The sequence below is a fragment of the Diceros bicornis genome, chromosome 32 (assembly GCF_020826845.1).
Source record: "Diceros bicornis minor isolate mBicDic1 chromosome 32, mDicBic1.mat.cur, whole genome shotgun sequence".
NCBI classification, from domain to species: domain Eukaryota; kingdom Metazoa; phylum Chordata; class Mammalia; order Perissodactyla; family Rhinocerotidae; genus Diceros; species Diceros bicornis.
Window position 1 is genome coordinate 15,634,214 of NC_080771.1, and position 11,867 is coordinate 15,646,080.

General features: G+C 35.7%; 1 long non-coding RNA gene across 1 annotated transcript in view; it reads left to right on the plus strand.

Moving 5' to 3' along the window:
• The window catches only part of LOC131396060 (uncharacterized), a 40,473-nt gene extending 31,913 nt beyond the window's left edge, over window positions 1-8,560 (plus strand). The window contains exons 2-3 of the long non-coding RNA XR_009216421.1: window positions 6,681-6,930; window positions 8,537-8,560. This is a non-coding gene — a long non-coding RNA (uncharacterized LOC131396060). The remainder of the gene's footprint in view (window positions 1-6,680; window positions 6,931-8,536) is intronic.
• Window positions 8,561-11,867: the final 3,307 nt, after the last annotated feature.

The following is an 11,867-nucleotide window of genomic DNA, read 5'->3' on the forward strand; positions in this document are numbered from 1 at the left end:
TAGAACTTTAATCTTTCTTTTTCTTTTGCTTAATGATGTGTGTGATGGAATAGCATGTCAAAGATAAAGGAGTTACCTCTTGGCTTTCTAGTCATAATATCCACAATGAAGCTTTCTCGAAGAGTCACATATATGTGGACAATATTTTAATTATGTAGGTAAAGTGAGATATGACCACAGATGAGGATATTGGCAGCAAACTAGGCCATTTTCTTCTACGTGTTCCCATCACTAAACAAAGAGCCTGGATCAGTGTTGAGCAAAGAAATACCAGATTTCATATAACTAACTGTGCAAAATGAGTCTTGTTATATACTCATTGGGTCTTAAGGTGCCTACATGAAATTAAGTGAGTTTGGTAACTACCCAGCTTCTAGGATGCACCCAAGCAATGCCGCATTATTGCACATCTTTAGGGATGACATTGTTTTTCACAGACTTTCGTTCGCATTAACTATAGTGTATGTAAATAGTGCCTCCAAGAGATGTGCCCCAGACAGACCTATGCCCAAGCATGAAAGTTTATGATGGTTTAATGCCATACTTATGTCCATATGATAACAAGACTGGCTCTACAAAGAAACATGATACTCTGTAAAATAAAAAATATATTTTAGTTTGCTCCTATATGTATTCCCACTTGCCTAATCTATGATTTTCTATTGTCACTAAGAGATACCTAATAATAACAATAACAATAGCAACAACAAAAGCAGCAAAAACAACAGTTTGAAAAATAACATTTGAGTCTTTGAGCTAAATATGGAGAGGGTTGAGGTCAGGAAAGGTTTCTCAGTGAGGATGATGTAGCAATAAAAATGACAAAAGCAGGGGCCGGCCCAGTGGGATCTTGGTTAAGTTCACGTGTTCCACTTCAGCAGCCTGGGGTTCACAGGGTTGGATCCTGGGCGCAGACCTACACACTGCTCATTAAGCCATGCTGTGGTGGTATCCCATATAAAGTAGAGGAAGGTGGGCACAGATGCTAGCCCAGAGCCAATCTTCCTCAGCAAAAAAAAAGAGAGGAGGATGGGCAACAGATGTTAGCTCAGGGCTAATCTTCCTTACCAAAAAAAAAAAAAATGGCAAAAGCAGATAATTATTGAACAACTACAATGCCTCAAGCTATGAGATAAGCCCCCAAATACTTTGTAAGTGAACAATATCAATATATTCACTTCTCACATGAATCTTGACTGAAGAAAGAAAAGAGTTAACTAAAAAAAGAAAAGTAAGATATAACAGGGGAAAGGAACATCATTAGTAAAGGTAAGGAAACATGAAATAATATGCTGTATTTGGGACCTGCAACCTGTTTAGTATAATTGGAGAAAAACCTCCTGATATATCAACTAGGAGGTTACAATTCTAGATCGGAATAACTGAAACCGTTTATAAAGTGAAAAACACAACAAGTTAGGTTAGGGAAACAGCCTTCAATCTCTCATCCACATCCTTCTCTGCTTTGGGCATCCTCAAGTATCCCTGACCATGAACACTTCTATGGATTGGCAACACAGGAGCTCTTTTGTAGGCTTATTATATTTTTAGAGATTCTTCTAAGTAAAAACAACAACAACAACAACAATTCTAACAACATCACAAAATCAGTCTTCCTGATTTCCACTCAGGCCCTAAGTTTTACCATTTAGATTCTCAAAGATCCAATGACTATTTGTGTGGCCCTTGCGGTATCTGAAAACACCTCTTCACGTGCCTCTACTCGGACTTTTTTCAACTGATAACACAAACATAATTAAAACAATAACATTTGGAGAGTTAATGTTAGACCTAAGTATTTATTTTTCCTCTTCTTGGAAAACTGTACTCCAGGGATAGTGTACTTTCAGCACCTGTTATCAGTTTTTCTCCACCTGTTATTAGTGTATTGTATGGTGTCAAAATTGTCAAAAGCAAATAATCTTGAGAATACTAGTTCTTTAAATAGCACAAAATATTGGAACCATTTACCATTTTAATAACGGTTATCAACTCAGCTATGTTTGCTTTAGAGGGTAGACCCCAAGCTGAGCCACAAGAAGGTTAAAGGTGAAACCAATAGGAAAAGTACCTCATTGACTTATTTTGGTTCAACCTCACTGTTAACATTCCACACAAATTACATCTAGGCCCACATATGAACTACCAGCCAAAGGTTTAAACCACATGGATAGTTTGAGGACTGCTCACAGATCTGGTATTCATAAATAGGGTTTGTTTGAAAGAGCAGGAACAGTAGTATGGTGAACCCAAGATGATAGCAAAGATTAGGTGCTTATAGCGGTGGCGAGTCTTTGCTGAGAAGTTATGGGTTCACTGCAGTCTGTGACAGCAGAGGATATTTGGAAATCCTAAAAACAAACCTGAAAGACTTGAAGCCTCGAGGGGACAGAATTAGATGTAGGAACAACTGGAGATAGGGGAGAGTGGACAATGGGAAGGCCAATAGGTAGAGCTAGTTGAAATTATGAGATGGAGTTTTTGAAGAGGTAAGGTCAAAAATGTTGAACACTTTCCTAGGCTTGCCTACAGGGAATTCCTACTGGCCACGTTATGCAGGATAATCCTTGGGTTATGTTATATCCTATACGCCTCATCCAGTACTTCTTACTACTAATAAAAAGCATAATGAGTTATTGGTGAATGCTCAAGTTCAAGTCATAGAATAAGTAAAGAATCATAGTTTATCTTCAGTACAGCCTAAATGTTTTCTTTAAATTTTATTGGTAAAATACATCATGCATGATGGGGTTTTCAAAAGCACTATATCATTGAGATTCAGCTTTTAAACAGTGTATACTTTGATGTATCATAGAATCCAATAAAAATGCTAAACCAGGCCGTTAAATATTTATGTGCCGTTTGTATATTGTGTTGAGAAGGGACTTTAATTAGTTTGCTGTACAAGAGAGAATCTACATATCCATAAGGAGAAGAAACGTTAAGATGAATGTTCTAGCCATAACTTCCTACATAGAATGCTTTCGGGTCCAATCTGGAAACTATTCGAATAGTACTATAGAAACAAGAACAAGATGGAGTAAGGGCAGAAATATATAAAATGAAGATTACTCAATCAATGATAACGTTATATTGTAATTAAGTCTGATGTGATGAAATGTAAATTGCATAGCATGCAGAGGATATTCTATGGTCTGATAAAGTAAACTTTCTGTTTAGCTGAAGGTAAATCAAAAAACTCATTTTATTGCCTTACTCATGACAGTTCTGACACATTCTTAAGATTTTAATTAGTCTGATATCTTGCAATGTCTCAGGAGGGACGCCTGGGGAGTTGGATAGTACTTTAGAGAAAGAGAGGGTTGGGTTCAATGAAATCCAACTCTCCCATGTCTGAGCTGTGCAAACTTGTGCAGGTTATTATCTGAGCCATATTATTTTTGATTTATTGATTAGCTATACTAATAATTTTCATGGAGTCTTTGTGAGAAGATAAAATTAGAGAAGTTATGGTTTAATTAATAATTACAATTCTTGGCTCATAATAGATGCTCAGCCAATGTTCCTCTCCCCACTGGTCTCAAAGTCATTATCCTGCATATATTTTTATTCCTCTATTTTCATTTTCAATTAATACATTTCTGCCAAGTCTTCCTGTCTGTCATGACTATGATTTCCTGTCTGTCTTCAATGCCACAATTTAAAATAAGATACTTAAAAGAATTAGCTTTCTAAAGGATCAGTCACCTACCACTCAAACTCCTCCAATTCATGTAACTGTATTAATTCTTCTAAATTACTGATTCCAGATTAAATTTTAAACCTTTGCCCATTTTTCAAAATCCTCATCTGTACCTCTCTAAACACAGATTTCACTAGTCCACAAATGAAGTCTTGCTCTAAATGGTGGAGAGTAACCATGTAAACATAATACACACACTAAGAACATCACCTACACACTACTTTCTTCATTTTGCCTCCAAGTAAAATAACTCTTATCTCATTCTCTGTGAGTCAGTCGTTTTACCTCTCTACGACTCAATATCCTCATCTATAAAATGGGTATAATACATATTGTCTAGCACATAAAGTAATGCTCAGTAAATATCTGTTGTCATTGTTAGAGTTGTTATTAAACTCTGCACATCCTGAGAACATCACTTCCCCTGGAATTTTTCTATGACTATGTCATTTTACAATGGTCTTGCTCCTTTGAACTCTATGACATTTGATGCTGATCACATTACACTGGAGATCATTAATTCACTTGGTTTTGTTTAAGCTTTGACCTCCAAGTAAAAAACAATTATTTGAGGGCATGACCTTTGAATTATAATTGTTTTGGATCTCCAGTAGAATTGTGGGTATAGTGAAATGGAGAGTGAATAAAAACTAGCTTTTAAATATGGTATGTAACACAGCCTTAGTTGTTTATTTTGTTGTTCTTGTAATTAATTTTATATTACTGTGCTTTAGATATTTTGTTCCATGTTCAAATAATACAATTTATTACTTTAGTTTCCTGACCCCTTACTGGAGAATTCTTCTATTTTCAATCCCCTCCCCAAAACATATGTGCTTATAGAAAGGGATCCATTGATTAGAAAAGTCATTAATTCATTCATTTAGAATTTCAATTAAATTTTAATACTTTGATCAAGTTTTGCAGTATCAATACAATCACTGATAAATGGCAGTGGAGGAATTAAGTGTTTCTTGAGTGACTTTTCCCTTCTTGTTTTGGCTTCTTTCCAATCATGCTTTTCTACAAAGCATTCTATGATTTTATTCGTCTACACTTCCACCTTATATTGTTCCACTGAGCACAGAAGTCAATAATTCATCACCGTTAATAGAACTTTAATTAATGGTAACAAATTAGAGAAGCATAACTGAAATCACCAAGTTAAGGTGATAGATATCCTATATGGATCTTCGTGTTAAAAACTTAGGTGGGATTAACTAGTAACACTTTAGAGTTATTCAGGTCTTTTGATTCCCACAATCAGTGGGTAAAATCAGAAGCACAGAGTTCAAATTCCAATAAAGAATAAAAATTGCATTTAAAATAAAATTTCAAACCAAAGAAAAAATGCCAATCAGTGAAAGTACTGGGCTTGACATCAAATGGTAATATTTTTAACTATCAGTAATATTTGGTGAAGAAACTCGTACTAAATATCTGGTACGTAAAAGAAGGCAGGCAGGGGTCCCCGGTGGCGCAAGCGGTTAAGTGCATGCTCTCCGTTGTGGCGGCCCCAGGTTCACTGGTTTGGATCCCGCATGAGCACCAACGCATGGCTTGGCAAGCCATGCTGTGGCAGCATCCCATATAAAGTGGAGGAAGATGGGCATGGATGTTAGCCCAGGGCCAGTCTTCCTCTGCAAAAAAAAAAAAAGAGGAGGATTGGCAGATGTTAGCTCAGGGCTGATATTCCTCAGAAGAAAAAAAAAAAAAGGCAGGCAGAATCCTATGACCTCGGGGAATTCTCAAATGTGAAAATAAGAACAATGCTAGGAAATAGGATAAGACATTCAAAATTAAAAGATATATATTCCAAGAAAAAACTTTATATTCTTTTTGAAATCATCTAGTCCTTTTTGATGGCTTATCCATTTGGCATATTGAAAACGAAACTGGATTACCGTTGTCCCCATGTATCCGCGGTCTTACTTTCTGTGGCTTCAGATACCCGCGGTCAACCAAGGTCACTGAATATCACATGGGTAAGAGAGAGAAAGACCTCATTCACATAATTTTTATTACAGTGTATTGTTCTAATTGTTCTGTTATTATTAGCTATTGTTGTTAACCTCTTACTGTGCCTAATTTATAAATTAAACTTTTTCATGGGCACGGATATATAGGAAAAAACATAGTACATATAGGGTTCGATAGTATCCGTGGTTTCAGGCATGCACTGGGGGTCTTGGAATGTATCCCCCGTGGATAAAGAGGGATTACTGTAATTATTTAGGAAATGCAGAAGAAAACAACAAATGGCAGAAGCATTTCTTTTATTCTGAATCATTTCCGATTTATAATTCTATGACAATAGTATTATCTGGCACATAGTTAGGTGCTGAAGAAAATTTACTTTATTTCCTCCAGTGTCTAATATTTTTCTACAGCAGTTCTTTCTAGTGCAGTTACTTATACTTTATAAGATTGAAACAAAAGTCAAGTAGCATTAAGACAAATGTGTTCTATCAGAGTTTTTCTTAACCACATGATAGCAGCTCCCTATTGTTATATTTTAAAAGATTTCAAAGACTAAATAACATGAATATAATCTCATGATTGAGTAGAGAGACACACCAAGGACTGACAATTTTCCAAGCTCTATTTATTCTATTTCATAATGTGGGTTTAATATTTCCCACAATACTTAGTTATGGAACACTCATTCATACCCGATGGCAGAAAATTATCCTTAAGGAGACTTACATTCACTCTTTTATTTTGTTTAGTAAAAATGGAGGGTAGTAGATGAAAGACGAAAATGTACAGAACCAAGAGAGGAGGATTATGAACATTCACATGATCACAGTGGATAATATATGATGTGCCAGGAACATAAATAACTTATAATATGAGGACTGAGCATAGCAAAAAGGCTGTGGGCCATGAAACTATCTGAGCAAGATGGTACATATGCACATATATCTTCAGTGAAATCTGAATTATATTCGAGATTACACTTTTTTTTTTTTTCCAGAAAATGTCAATAACTGACCACAGGATTGGAACACAGTCAGCTACATCATGGGGAAAACATTACGACCTGTTTAAAAACCATGTTGTTGTCTCTATCCACAACCATATCATAGTTACCCCAGTAATCTGAGTATTGCCAAATTGTCAACCTCTATTGCCTGACACAAAGAGAGGTATTTTTATAACAGGAATTTGAACATGGACTTTGGAGCGAGATATGACTGTGACACTTATTTGCTGTCAGATCTTGGGTAAGTGACTTAACTTCTCTAAGTCTCATTTAACTTATTTGTAAAATGTCAATAAAAATAGCATCTCCCTGGGATGGTGGTGAGAATTAAATGGAATGATATTTATAACATATTAAGTCCTACTCTTCTTCCCATAGCATCTTGTGCTTTTTTACATACCTCTCAAGATGTATTGTAATCATTGATTTGCTTGTACTTTTTATTTGGACTCAAAGTGCTTGAAGAAAGAAACCGTCTTTTGTTCTCCTTTGTGCCTAGAGCAATGCCAGATACATGGTGGATACTCAATATATGTCCATGAATAAATGAAAAGGTGTGGATGCCTTTGGTAATCTGATCAAAATTTCCCAATATTCTCTTCAGTCAACTTTCCCTACTCACATGTTTGGTCCTATTTGTCCCATACAACTTTCATGTACCTAACTTTGAAAAAAACATTTTGCTAAAGATATAAGATGGATAGGAAGGTGCTATGGAAGAGTGCAAAAGTGATGCAGGATAGAGTTCTTTATTAGCCCCATCTCTTGCACCTTAGCTGCACCCTCACTCAGACCGATCACCTCACCTTCCTCTGAACGTGTGCTCTTCTCCCCTCTGTTGGTAAGTACCAATTACCACAGCTCATATTTACTCCCGACCCATCTCTTCCCTTCTTAGGACTACATAATTATCCCTTGACCTCTGACTTCCAGGTGGTTTTAGCCAGTGGAGGCACCAGCAGTAGATCTTAGGCCAGGGAAGAGAGATGTTGGGATATTTATTCCCCTGACTACGTTCAACCTGGGTTTTGTGGTTCAGCAGTGACCCTCTACCAAAGGCCACAGCTCCTATCAGGTGAATCTCTCTATCCAGCTACCTCTCCAGGTTCCTTTAACTCCTTCCCTTCCTGCCCCCTTATACAAGTGGATGGCAAACGCTCCCTGCTTCCTACTGTAATTAACCCAGGGGTACAGCACTATCCCTTGTGGTTTCCCCAAACTTACCCATACTTTATAGATGAGCTCCTTTATTAAACTCCATTCAAATTACCCAGTTTCATTGTGTACTCTACTGTGTGGCCTTAGACAACTAAACCCCTCTAAATCTTTCTGTCTTCATGTGTAAAATGAAGTTAATTATTGTACCACTGTGGTAAATATTTGTGGATTAAAAATATTACTTATGTAAAGTACCCATCACAGGAATTTAATTTGGAATAAATGAGTTGAGACACATAAAGTATTTAAGACACTGACATATGGAACAAGTTCAATAAGTGTTAAAATGTATTACTATGATCACCTCATGACAAATATTCTTTTCTCCTCTGGTATTATATAGTTTTACTTATCTCTTATCTCAAGGTGTTATAAAGCATCTCTTTAATGTGTATCTACCTCAGTAGTTTGCAAGTTCCCTGAAGGAAGGGTTCATGCTTCATTCATCCTTCTATCACTACTGCTTATCGTAGGGTGGGGCACACCAGACACTCATAAAATTTGTGGAAAGCCTGGATGAGTTCATTACTCACAATTCCTTTGTCAAGAATAATCAACATGTACAGTTACTACACTTAATATAGTATGAAAGATCAGTTCCTTTAATTTGTTGTATGTATTTTCCACAGAAATGAGACACATTTTTTGAGAACATGATGATGGTTCCAGTCAAGCCTTAGTTCCTGGAACCTTACTGAGAAATGAAATGATTGGGGTGATTATGTCCATGACAGGCCTCTACAACATCTACTAAAGTGAACTTGGGCTATGGAGTAGGTAAGATTTCACACAGTGTTCCATTACCAGTAAAAAGACATCTTTCAAATTTAATTATTTATAGATTTTTTTCTTAGCTGAATTTGTTGTTTGTGAAATTGTATTTGAAACTGATTATTTTAATACTTATTGCCTGTCACAATTTAACCATCTAAGAAATCTTCAAAACTTATTCTGAAGTTTAAATAAAATCAAACCATAGAATTACAATGCATTTATCAAGGTGTCTACAGGACAAATACAAAAAGAGAGATTTCCCAACTGCTTAAAAATGTGAGTAAAGATCCTTGATTTTTCTAAAGTCATTTTTCAATCATCACACTCTATACTTTTTTGGAATTCCGATTGCTCTGAATTTGGTCTATACATGTCATAGCTTCAATAACTGTTCTTATTAATTGGGATTAATACAACTAAATTCAGTATTGCTGTGAGGAATCAGTGGAGAAGATACATGAAAATAGCCAGCATAATTTCTAACATTTGGAAGGCACTTAATAAGTATTAATTTACTAATCTTACCCCTTTTTCTTTGTTTTATAGTTTAATACAAATTTTAAACAAACATAAGCCAAGTTAATGACAAGAACAAAAATAAACGAAAATAAATAAACAAAACAAAATAGAGACTAGATTACAGACCTTTAGGGATTTTGTGGATCAAAGTCCATTTACTTATATTCACAGTATCTTTTGCATTTTCTCATAGAAGGGATGCCATCCAGCTTCTTATGATGGGTAATAGAATTTATAATCTCATGAAATTATATGAATCTCTTCAATTTCCGTGGCTCCCTTGGCCTGATAACTTATTTATTTATTGTTGTCTCATTATATGAACTAGTTTTTTTGGAAAAAGTGACCAAAGGCATCCAAAGCCATGTTGGATAAGTAACTGACTAGGACTCACTCGGAAACCTCACTTTTTGGTAATTGTTTTGTAATTAACTTCCTTTATGGCCTTAGGATATTTTCTTGGTTTCTGTGAACTTAGATTTACTCATCTGTAACATGGAAGTATATGAGAATCAAGACTTCTGATCTCTATCCACTACTCTTCTTTTTTTTCTGTAACAAACTATATCATTTTATAATGTAGGATTTCCTCAGTTTGAAGTACATTATTTCTGGTGTAAAAAAATCAAAGATTTTCCTCAATAATCTGTAATATTAAAAATATTTTAAAATTCATACATGTTGTCAATAATATCAATGATATAAAATCTGTAGGTTCTGACGCTTGGCCACCTCAAGTCTTTCTTTCAAAACTCAATTTGATTTTGATTCAGAGACACAGGGCAAGAGGAAGCCTGATTATCTAGAAAAGTTTCTAACAGATTCAATGACTCACAGAGGCCATTTCCGAATAAATGGGTATTTTTTCTCTTCTGTTCTCTTGCCACATCCCAACGTAAATAATAATGAACAGCCACAATGACAAAGTGAAGGCATTTTTAATACATGCATAGATTCAATTTTGAATATTTACTCAAAGCTATATGTGGAGTTTGTGGTAAATTATTTCTACTTCTCAGAAGACCAAGGTAAACTGAGACATCATTTGTTACATAGTAGAAAAGATTAAGGATATTTCCCTCCTAGAAACTGAAACCTAACAGATTAAATGCCCATTAAAATTTCTATGGAGTTATAAAAATGAAATATATTTGCTCCACTTAGCCAATAATAGAGCTACTGAGCTAATATGTTCTTAATTATCACATATGGTTGTGAAGAGAATTTTCTATTATTTCTGAATAACTCTCACTTTTTAATATCTTTTTTATAATCCTAAATGCATACAATTGTCTTCTTTATGGGATCTGTGCAACACTTGGCTGAACACTAAACCACTATGGAGTATTTGTGGAAGGGCTGACAGGAGATGAGATACAGAGACCAATGGAAAGTGGACATGACTTTATGTCAATGATGTGGTCAAAAGTCCAAAGAAAATAAATGCTACTGATCTCCAGATCTCAGAGAATTGTATAGAATCCAAAGTCTTAGGCAAATCTAGAGGTCAGGTTTTGGGGAAGACAAGGAGAGGTTGAGGAATGGGACAGAAAAGGGGGCTTCACTTTGATGCTAAACTGAAATGAGTTTCCTGGATCTCCCTCTTATTATCAATTTCTAATGCCTGTCTGGCTTCATGTAAATGGCAAGTGGTTTGGGCTTTCCAACTGTTGGGAAAAACAAATGAATCATGTTACATGCTGAATGACATTTGTAAAGGAAAGAAACAATGAAAGCATTACTAGGCTCTGTGCTGAGTCAGCAGTTCCAAACACTTCTATGTTAAATGTGGAAGTCAGCGAGAAAAAACCTTTAAATATCTTTTTCAAAAAGAATGACATAGAATAAAAATAATGAATTAAAATTGGCTCTTTTCTAGCATGACTGTTTATGATGTTTGTAAAAGAAATTTATGAGACAGACTCTCTTCCCAGTAAAATTTACTGATTGGTTTATTCTTTGACAAAAGACATGAACAGAACAATTTTGCAATTGCCTGAAAATAATGCTGGATTTATGGCCTGGTCAGAATATAAGAGAAATTTAATCATCCAGAACAGATGGAAGTGATGTAGTCAGCAAAATCTCCTTCCCGAATACAAATGGACCAGCAAAAGCTCTCTTATTATAGAGACGTTGTGTAAGAGATGGCAGAGACTTGGAGGCAAAGAAGGAGAGATGAAGTAGAAGACAGCCAGAAGATGGGGAATTGATAGAGAAGAGAAGGGATGTGGAGGATGCGATTTATCTTCTTCAAAGTCAGTATCTGTAAGCCCAAAGAGCAACTTCAAATATGAAATCAAGTTGCAAGTAAAGAGATAAGGTTAGAGACTATTCATCTACAAAACACCTTGTCATGGGTTGAATTGTGTCCCCTGCCAGAAATTCATATGTTGAAATCCTGACCCCTAGTACCTCAGAATTTGACCTTATTTGGAGCCAGGGTCACTGCAGATATAACTAATTGTGTTAGGATGAGGTGATTAGGGTGGGCCCTAATCCTATATGACTGGTGTCCTTATAAAAAGGATAAAGATGTACACATCTTTGTACACAAAGATGTACACACATAGGGCAAATGCCACATGCAGAGGAAGGCGAAGAATGGACTGATGCTTCTTGGCCAAAGATTGCCAGCAAACCACAAGAAGCTAAGCCAAAAAAGGC